Here is a 9,331-nt window from a genome sequence, read left to right on the forward strand (position 1 = left end):
GTTTAAGTGTTCAAATGTAGTCCATGAAGAGGTATTAGGATTATGTGCACAGCTATTCTGCCGTACAATTGCAAACTGCTGCTACACATTTGGTCAAAGATGAGTTCAGACCTAAATCAGGCTTCATAGTATCTGTTATATATCTTGTGACAAAGTGTCCTGGTTCAATTATCTTCAGTTTCAGAGAAAATGGAGGGTCAAATTTGATGCAACTACAAAATCCCAGTAAAAACCAAGGAAACAGCAGTAAGTGAGGTTACTGCCATCTGGCTTTGTTCCACCATGTTCTACTGCAGTTACTACGGTTTTCCTTGGTATTCTATCAGGCTCTGAGTTCAGGCCATCCCGACCATGACACTCACCCTCACACACTCAATGAGACAGCCAGTGATCCAGTTATCACCAGAGTAAACATGGCACAATTCCACGGAAGAAAATTTGGATAATTTTGGTCATAAAGTCAGTCTTTTCCAAAACTGAGTTTAGTGAGACTTGTGGTTGTGACTGCATCACAACGTAAATGAAGGTTGCCCACATGCCCACACCAAGTAATAATCAATTCAGAATGCAACTGCACCCGACCCAATCGTAATGCCTGTGGTAAATTTGGGTTGAATTTGGATATCCCTATGGGGCTAGTTAGGGACCATCAGTAAATTACACCAAACATTAGACAAGACACAGAGACAGCAACAGAAGAACAGGATATGATGGCGAGAGACACCAGACAAGACACAGAGACAGCAACAGAAGAATAGGATATGATGGAGAGAGACACCAGACAAGACACAGAGACAGCAACAGAAGAATAGGATATGATGGAGAGAGACACCAGACAAGACACAGAGACAGCAACAGAAGAATAGGATATGATGGAGAGAGACACCAGACAAGACACAGAGACAGCAACAGAAGAATAGGATATGATGGAGAGAGACACCAGACAAGACACAGAGACAGCAACAGAAGAATATGATATGATGGAGAGACACCAGACAAGATACAGAGACAGCAACAGAAGAATATGATATGATGGAGAGAGACACCAGACAAGACATAGAGACAGCAACAGAAGAATATGATATGATGGAGAGAGACACCAGACAAGACACAGAGACAGCAACAGAAGAACAGGATATGATGGAGAGAGACACCAGACAAGATACAGAGACAGCAACAGAAGAACAGGATATGATGGAGAGAGACACCAGACAAGACATAGGGACAGCAACAGAAGAATAGGATATTATGGAGAGAGACACCAGACAAGATGAAAGACATCAATAGACGACACAGAGAAAGTGATGGAGAGAGACAGAGGAGGGGAGAACACACAGTAGACTATCACTAAAAGCTGATATAGGGATTCTAATTACTGCACTGTGTGTGTGTGTGTGAGAGAGAGAGAGAGAGAGAGAGAGAGAGAGAGAGAGAGAGAGAGAGAAGAGAGAGAGAGAGAGAGAGAGAGAGAGAGAAGGAGAGAGAGAGAGAGAGAGAGAGAGAGAGAGAGAGAGAGAGAGAGAGAGAGAGAGAGAGAGAGAGAGAGAGAGAGAGAGAGAGAGAGAGAGAGAGAGAGAGAGAGAGAGAGAGTGAGAGAGAGAGAGAGAGAGAGAGAGAGTTTAGGTACTGTTGGAATCTTTAATCAGTTTGAGCCATTTGACAGGTCAGAGTCTATGTTTGAAGTTCTTGAGTGATTTTTGGCAATACACTGTAGATTCATGGATTTACCTGTTGAAATTCCTTCCCGGACCCTCCTACTGGCTATTGGCTAAGCCACCGATGTCTTCACATCCTAGGGTAGAGAGGAGCTGCTACCCCTGCGGAGAGAGGAGCTGTTACCCCTGGGGAGAGAGGAGCTGCTACCCCTGGGGAGAGAGGAGCTGCTACCCCTGGGGAGAGAGGAGCTGTTACCCCTGGGGAGAGAGGAGCTGTTACCCCCATGGGGAGAGAGGAGTTGCTACCCCTGGGGAGAGAGGAGATGTTACCCCTGGGGAGAGAGGAGCTGCTACCCCTGGGGAGAGAGGAGCTGCTACCCCTGGGGAGAGAGGAGATGCTACCCCTGGGGAGAGAGGAGCTGCTACCCCTGGGGAGAGAGGAGCTGCTACCCCTGGGGAGAGAGGAGATGCTACCCCTGGGGAACGAGAGGAGCTGTTACCCCTGGGGAGAGAGGAGCTGCTACCCCTGGGGAGAGAGGAGATGCTACCCCTGGGGAACGAGAGGAGCTGCTACCCCTGGGGAGAGAGGAGCTGTTACCCCTGGGGAGAGAGGAGCTGCTACGCCTGGGGAGAGAGGAACTGTTACCCCTGGGGAGAGAGGAGCTGCTACCCCTGGGGAGAGAGGAGCTGCTACCCCTGGGGAGAGAGGAGCTGATACCCCTGGGGAGAGAGGAGCTGATACCCCTGGGGAGAGAGGAGTTGCTTCCCCTGGGGAGAGAGGAGCTGCTACCCCTAGGGAGAGAGGAGCTGTTACCCCTGGGGAACGAGAGGAGCTGTTACCCCTGGGGAGAGAGGAGCTGCTACCCTTGGGGAGAGAGGAGCTGTTACCCCTGGGGAGAGAGGAGCTGCTACGCCTGGGGAGAGAGGAACTGTTACCCCTGGGGAGAGAGGAGCTGTTACCCCTGGGGAGAGAGGAGCTGTTACCCCTGGGGAGAGAGGAGCTGCTACCCTGGGGAGAGAGGAGCTGCAACCCTGGGGAGAGAGGAGCTGCTACCCCTGGGGAGAGAGGAGCTGCTACGAAGAGAGACTGCGACCCTGCTCGGGAAGAGCTTAATGATTGGTGATTGTTGGGGCACGTTTGGCAGGAGCTTCAGTGATGAAGACTGCTGAACTTGCTGATGTTTCACAATGTGCCATGGCCATCTCAGTCACCAGGTCTCAACCCAATTGAAGACAACCATCAACAAAACACTAAATTATGGATTTTCTTGTGGAAGAATGATGTCACATCCCTCCAATAGAGTTCAAGACACTTGTTTTCTTTTTTTTGTGTCTTTTTTTACCTTGACAATAAACATTTTAATGAACCACAAACACTTGATGTTTAGGGATGGCACACACATATGGAGACAGTTTGTGTTCCTTCTCACATATGCACCTAGGAAGATGCAGTGTTTCTCAACATACCATCAAATTAATCCATAGACTTTTGTCCATATTTACAGAAGGCTGTCATTTCACAAATTGTTCCTATATTGAAAGGACATAGGGAAAATAAAGTCAAACATTTCAATACAAAATAATAAAAACAATCACAGCATTACTCAGTCTTAATGTATTTTAACCATATTAACCAGTTTAATCAAATTGTTTTCATTTGGAACACTAAATCTGAACTACATTTGGAGTTCCAGACACTTGTAGAATGTATGCCAAGGCACATTGTAAGAGCTATAAAGAGACAGGGAGTGGGAGAGAGAACAGGTAGAACCTGATATGGAAATGAGCAGAACAAACTAAAGGAACTTTCCACCACCGAATGATCATTCCAGACTCTACTTCTATTGAGAGACATATAAAAGGTAAGACGACGATTGTTATGTGTATTAATATAGTTGATGATATTGTTATGTGTATTAATATAGTTGATGATATTGTTATGTGTATTAATATAGTTGATGATATTGTTATGTGTATTAATATAGTTGATGATATTGTTATGTATATTAATATAGTTGATGATATTGTTATGTGTATTAATATAGTTGATGATATTGTTATGTGTATTAATATAATTGATGATATTGTTATGTGTATTAATATAGTTGATGATATTGTTATGTGTATTCATATAGTTGATGATATTGTTATGTGTATTCATATAGTTGATGATATTGTTATGTGTATTCATATAGTTGATGATATTGTTATGTGTATTAATATAGTTGATGATATTGTTATGTGTATTAATATAGTTGATGATATTGTTATGTGTATTAATATAGTTGATGATATTGTTATGTGTATTCATATAGTTGATGATATTGTTATGTGTATTCATATAGTTGATGATATTGTTATGTGTAATAATATAGTTGATGATATTGTTATGTGTAATCATATAGTTGATGATATTGTTATGTGTATTAATATAGTTGATGATATTGTTATGTGTATTAATATAGTTGATGATATTGTTATGTGTATTCATATAGTTGATGATATTGTTATGTGTATTCATATAGTTGATGATATTGTTATGTGTATTAATATAGTTGATGATATTGTTATGATATTAATATAGTTGATGATATTGTTATGTGTATTAATATAGTTGATGATATTGTTATGTGTAATAATATAGTTGATGATATTGTTATGTGTATTAATATAGTTGATGATATTGTTAAGTGTATTAATATAGTTGATGATATTGTTATGTGTATTCATATAGTTGATGATATTGTTATGTGTATTCATATAGTTGATGATATTGTTATGTGTATTAATATAGTTGATGATATTGTTATGATATTAATATAGTTGATGATATTGTTATGTGTATTAATATAGTTGATGATATTGTAATGTGTATTAATATAGTTGATGATATGTTTTGTGGACAGTGTTATAATAGGCCTACTCTCCTTAAAATGTTTTGGATATAAATTAGATGCATGGGGTGAATTCGTTCTGTTTCCATCTGTGTGCCCCCGGGTGATCACTCCTACACTATCTAGAGTCTAAAAGGGTTCTTTGGCTGTCCCCATAGGAGAACCCTTTGTAGAACCCTTTTTGGTACTAGGTAGAACCCTTTTGGGTTCCATGAAGAATCCTTTCCACAGAGGGTTCTACATGGAAGCCAGAAGGGTTTTACCTGGAACCCAAAAGCGTTCTCCTATGGGGACAGCCAGAGGACCCTTTTGGAACTCTTTTTTCTAAGAGTGTACTGTATCATAGGTCTATAGACTTGTCTTCTCAAAACAGGCTTAAAACACAACAAGCAACAACATTTTCTCTTTCTAATCTACTGTTAACTCTTTTCACTCAGGAAGGCATGTTGTGTGAAAGAGAGACAAATAAATACTGTGGAAAGACTAACAACAACTTACACTTCCTCAAAACAGGTTGTGTGTGTTCATTAGTGCCCACCGTAGCAAAATGTTTGGCAAAATAAACCGTTTAGGTCACGTTGTACAGCGTTTGGAGTAAATTGTTTATGCAACATTTTAAAACTGTTGGCTGCTGTGTAAACTAATGAACACAACCCAGGTTGTAGCCTACAACTCGGCTGTTGATGTCTGCCTGATGCTGTAACCTGAACTTAGCCTGAGGGGTGGACTATGATGCAAGCTAGATATACTGGTTTTCTAAAGTTAGCTAGCTTCAGTTATCTTCACATTCCAGCTCAGGCCTCATCCATAGGAATGTACAGAGTGCCAGTCATCAGGAAGGTGCTCTCAGCAGAATGGAAAATATATAATGACTTGACAGTTGAATCATACAAAATGGCGCTAACTGGACGTGGGCTAGTCAAATTCAATCAGTGGAGGTTGCTGAGGGGAGGACGGCTCATATTAATGATACCATTCCACCTATTCCGCTCCAGCCATTACCACAAGCCCGTCCTCCCCAATTAAGGTGCCACCAACCTCCTGTGAATTCAATATATTAATATTCATTCATCATAGTTCTACATCTTACATTATTATTTTATTTTTGTATTTTTTTCATACTTTTTTAAATTTATTTTTATTCATACTGGCCCCCTGTGGGAAACGAACCCCCAACCCTGGCGTTGCAAGCGCCATGCTCTACCAACTGAGCTACACGGGGCATTCATCATAGTTCTACATTTCACATTTCGTATGATAAATGTAATTGTATCATAGTTCTACTATAGTGTAGCGATCTGTGCAACTTTCTGGCGTGAGTTTACTGTGAACACTGAGGCTGTACCCACTTTAAGTTACAGTTTTAACAGAGACCAAGTAGGCTATTTGATCATAATGTAAAAAAGGCCTCCAATAACATTTAACATGGAAATAGCTGTTCTATCATTCAGCCTACAGTAGCAGCCAATGTGTGGTGTTCAATGTAAGCCTACATTCCATGAGACATTCCAAAAAACATGCAGAGCTTGACATTAACCTGTTTATCTACTTGTCCTTCACACAAGGAGGAGGTGACTGAAAATGTTGTTGTGTTTGATGCAAGAAACCACTTTACTAAATAAAATGCATCATTATTCCCATGTACTATGATGCAATTCCAACCAAGTAACCCAATTGGCGCCAATGGCGTGATGCGTAGGTTGTTTGCCTTTTTACAAGTGCAACCTGGGTTCACTTCCCTGCCCCGCTGTTTGCTACATTGGTGTCAGAAGTAGTATTGTGTCTGTGAGGCCATCAGATTGCATGGCCCGGATGTGTGAGGGGTCTGACTAGTCGAAGCACAAGACTTGCTTTTATAGGGGGCAGTGTGAGACAGGTTACAATTCCCATCGCAGCAATAGGGTTAACCTAGTTTTGGCCAGCGACCTGGGTTCACTGCCCTGCCCCGCTGTTTGCTACAATATTAATATCACAGGCTACCCGACGTCCGTTGAACAAAGAGACACAACAATATGAGTGAAAGGATTTTAGGATAATATCAGTAAGTGTTGATTTAAAGTTGTCTTCTGGGTTCAGCCTTCTAGCTTCCTTTATCAATTGGGTGAAATATAACAAATGACATGGTCTCAAAGTTTGGAGATAACCAGTCCCAGTTTAAATCGCCCATGATTTCCATTTCATTATTTCCCCAGAGCAGCAAGGGAATCTAGAGACTCAACCTTTGCAGAATCAGAATCACCTTTATTCGCCAACACATTTGCACATACATATGTAGGATCTTAATTTGAGCCAGTTTGCTACAGCAGGAAAATATTCCTGCAGCAACAGGAAATGTGAATTATAATTAATGGACATTTTTGTAGCGGTTGATACATTTTTAGTAAGGGAAACTCAAGTCTGCCATTTCTAAGTGGAAATTACAAACTTCAGAAGCCTTTTAAAACCTCAAATACACTACAAGTTTTACATTTACTGCGTTGAGGGAAAGTTATTCTGCAGTGGGGGGTGATCAAATTAAGATCCTACATCTGTACACGTAATTCTACATGGTGATTTTTTACATTTTAGTCATTTAGCAGACGCTCTTATCCAGAGCGACTTACATACATTGCGAGTGCATACATGTTTTTTTTTTACACTGGAATCGAACCCACAACCCTGGCGTTGCAAATGCCATGCTCTACCAACTGAGCTACATCCCTGCCGGCCATTCCCATAATAATTAAAATGTCCTGTTGCTGCAGGATTATTTTCCTGCTGTAGCAAACTGGCTAAAATTAAGATCCTACATCTGTAGCAATACACCTCTCTTTGATGTACATGGCTATATCAGGATTGACTTTTGACCATTTGACATCTTTTATTTACTGTTGTTTAGGCTGGTTGAATGAGTTGCCTATAAAAGCTACTTCATCTGCAAGAGAACAGGCGGCTGCACCAGCGACTGTAAGAAGTTATGTGATTTCCTCATATGAACGTGAAAGTAAGTGTGTAGCCTACACAGTTACACAATGGCTGTTGAAACTGTGGCACATATTTCTCGGTAACATTAGAAGTCGGATAAATGTGTTGATATGTAGGAAAGACGGGCACACCTTGGTAAGGCTAAACTACAAACTATTATAAGGTTAGGTCGACTTCAGACATTCAATAGTCAGAGTAGGTTTGAGCTATGATCACTTATCATGCTGACAAACCTGATAGTCTCCGTTTGAAATGGTGTGTAAAATACCATGCCTAGGCTACAAGCTCTGTCCTGCTACTGTTAGGTCTATAACGTTATGGGAACTGATCTGAACAGGTTTAGGCTGGTCATCTAGGATATGTAGGCTATAGCTGAGGTATAGACCTCCATCTGTATCAGGACTAGGCTCCTGCTACTGTTACTGTTATAACGTTATGGGAACTGATCTGAACAGGTTTAGGCTGGTCATCTAGGATATGTAGGCTATAGCTGAGGTATAGACTTCCATCTGTATCAGGACTAGGCTCCTGCTACTGTTACTGTTATAACGTTATGGGAACTGATCTGAACAGGTTTAGGCTGGTCATCTAGGATATAGCTGAGGTCAGTGGTGATTTTAGCATGTCAATCTTGGTGGGGCAAAACATAAATAAAGGGGGATGCATGCCAGCAAAGCCACTCCACAACACAACACTAAACAATACATTCATTGCACTATAACGGTGACAAACGGTGCCCACAAACTGTTAGGGCCTACATAAAGCAGAGTCCCAACAGCAGAGTCCCAACAGCAGAGTCCCGACAGCAGAGTCCCGACAGCAGAGTCCCAACAGCAGAGCCCCGACAGCAGAGCCCCGACAGCAGAGTCCCGACAGCAGAGTCCCAACAGCAGAGTCCCAACAGCTGCTCTATCATTTCTCTTCATTATTTCTCTTCATATTTTAAAAGGATTAAAAAGGATGTGCCTGTAGATTGTCGACCTGATTCATGATGATGACTGCTGGCTAAGATTTTGAAAGTATGATGTTGACCTGATCAGTCCAATCAAAGCTACTGTAGATATAATGTGATTTGACGTCATTTTATCTGTTGGCCAATGACCTTCTTGGATGGGCACTTCTAATGTAACTCTATGGCAGCACCGAAGGGGCTTGAATTTTCTAGCTCTACCCTTAGACTTGGCAGTGACGTAGTGTCCCCATGAGTGACAGAACACTGAGCCAATCACGAAGCAGCGCTCAGTATTTTCTTCTGGCTTGCCCCACCACCACAGAAAGCACTGAGCTAGGCTGAAACACCTGCATTTTGGAGCTGCCTTACTCAAGAAAAAAGAGACCATGCTTGTATGCAGCTATATTAACTCAATGATATATGTATATATTTTATTTAAAAAAAATTGCAAACTGATATGTGACACGTATTAATGCCAAAATAACATGCAAAACAGGAAAGGCCACCTGCCCTGAATGACGGGTCGCCACTGGCTGAGGTATAGACCTTGATCTGCTTTACACAACAACAAAAAAACTGTTATACATTATAACCTAGCCTACTTTAAATAATATAACATTTCTTAATGGTTGCAAAAAACCTTTCTGTATAGATCACTGATCCCCCCCAGATCAATCAGGCCTGTTTTAGCCCTTCTGTCTACATTCTCAGATATGTTTAGAAAAGAACAGATTCAAAAATAATAAATGGCCGACTTTTAATGAATACAAATAAGTGTGTGACATGGCCATGGAGAAGAGATGTCACAACTACATATTCATGTGATTGCATTAAATCACCTGACTGTTTCGATATGTCTGTTAGTA

This window comes from Coregonus lavaretus, assembly GCF_964263955.1.
Source record: "Coregonus lavaretus genome assembly, chromosome: 2".
Classification (NCBI taxonomy): Eukaryota; Metazoa; Chordata; class Actinopteri; order Salmoniformes; family Salmonidae; genus Coregonus; species Coregonus lavaretus.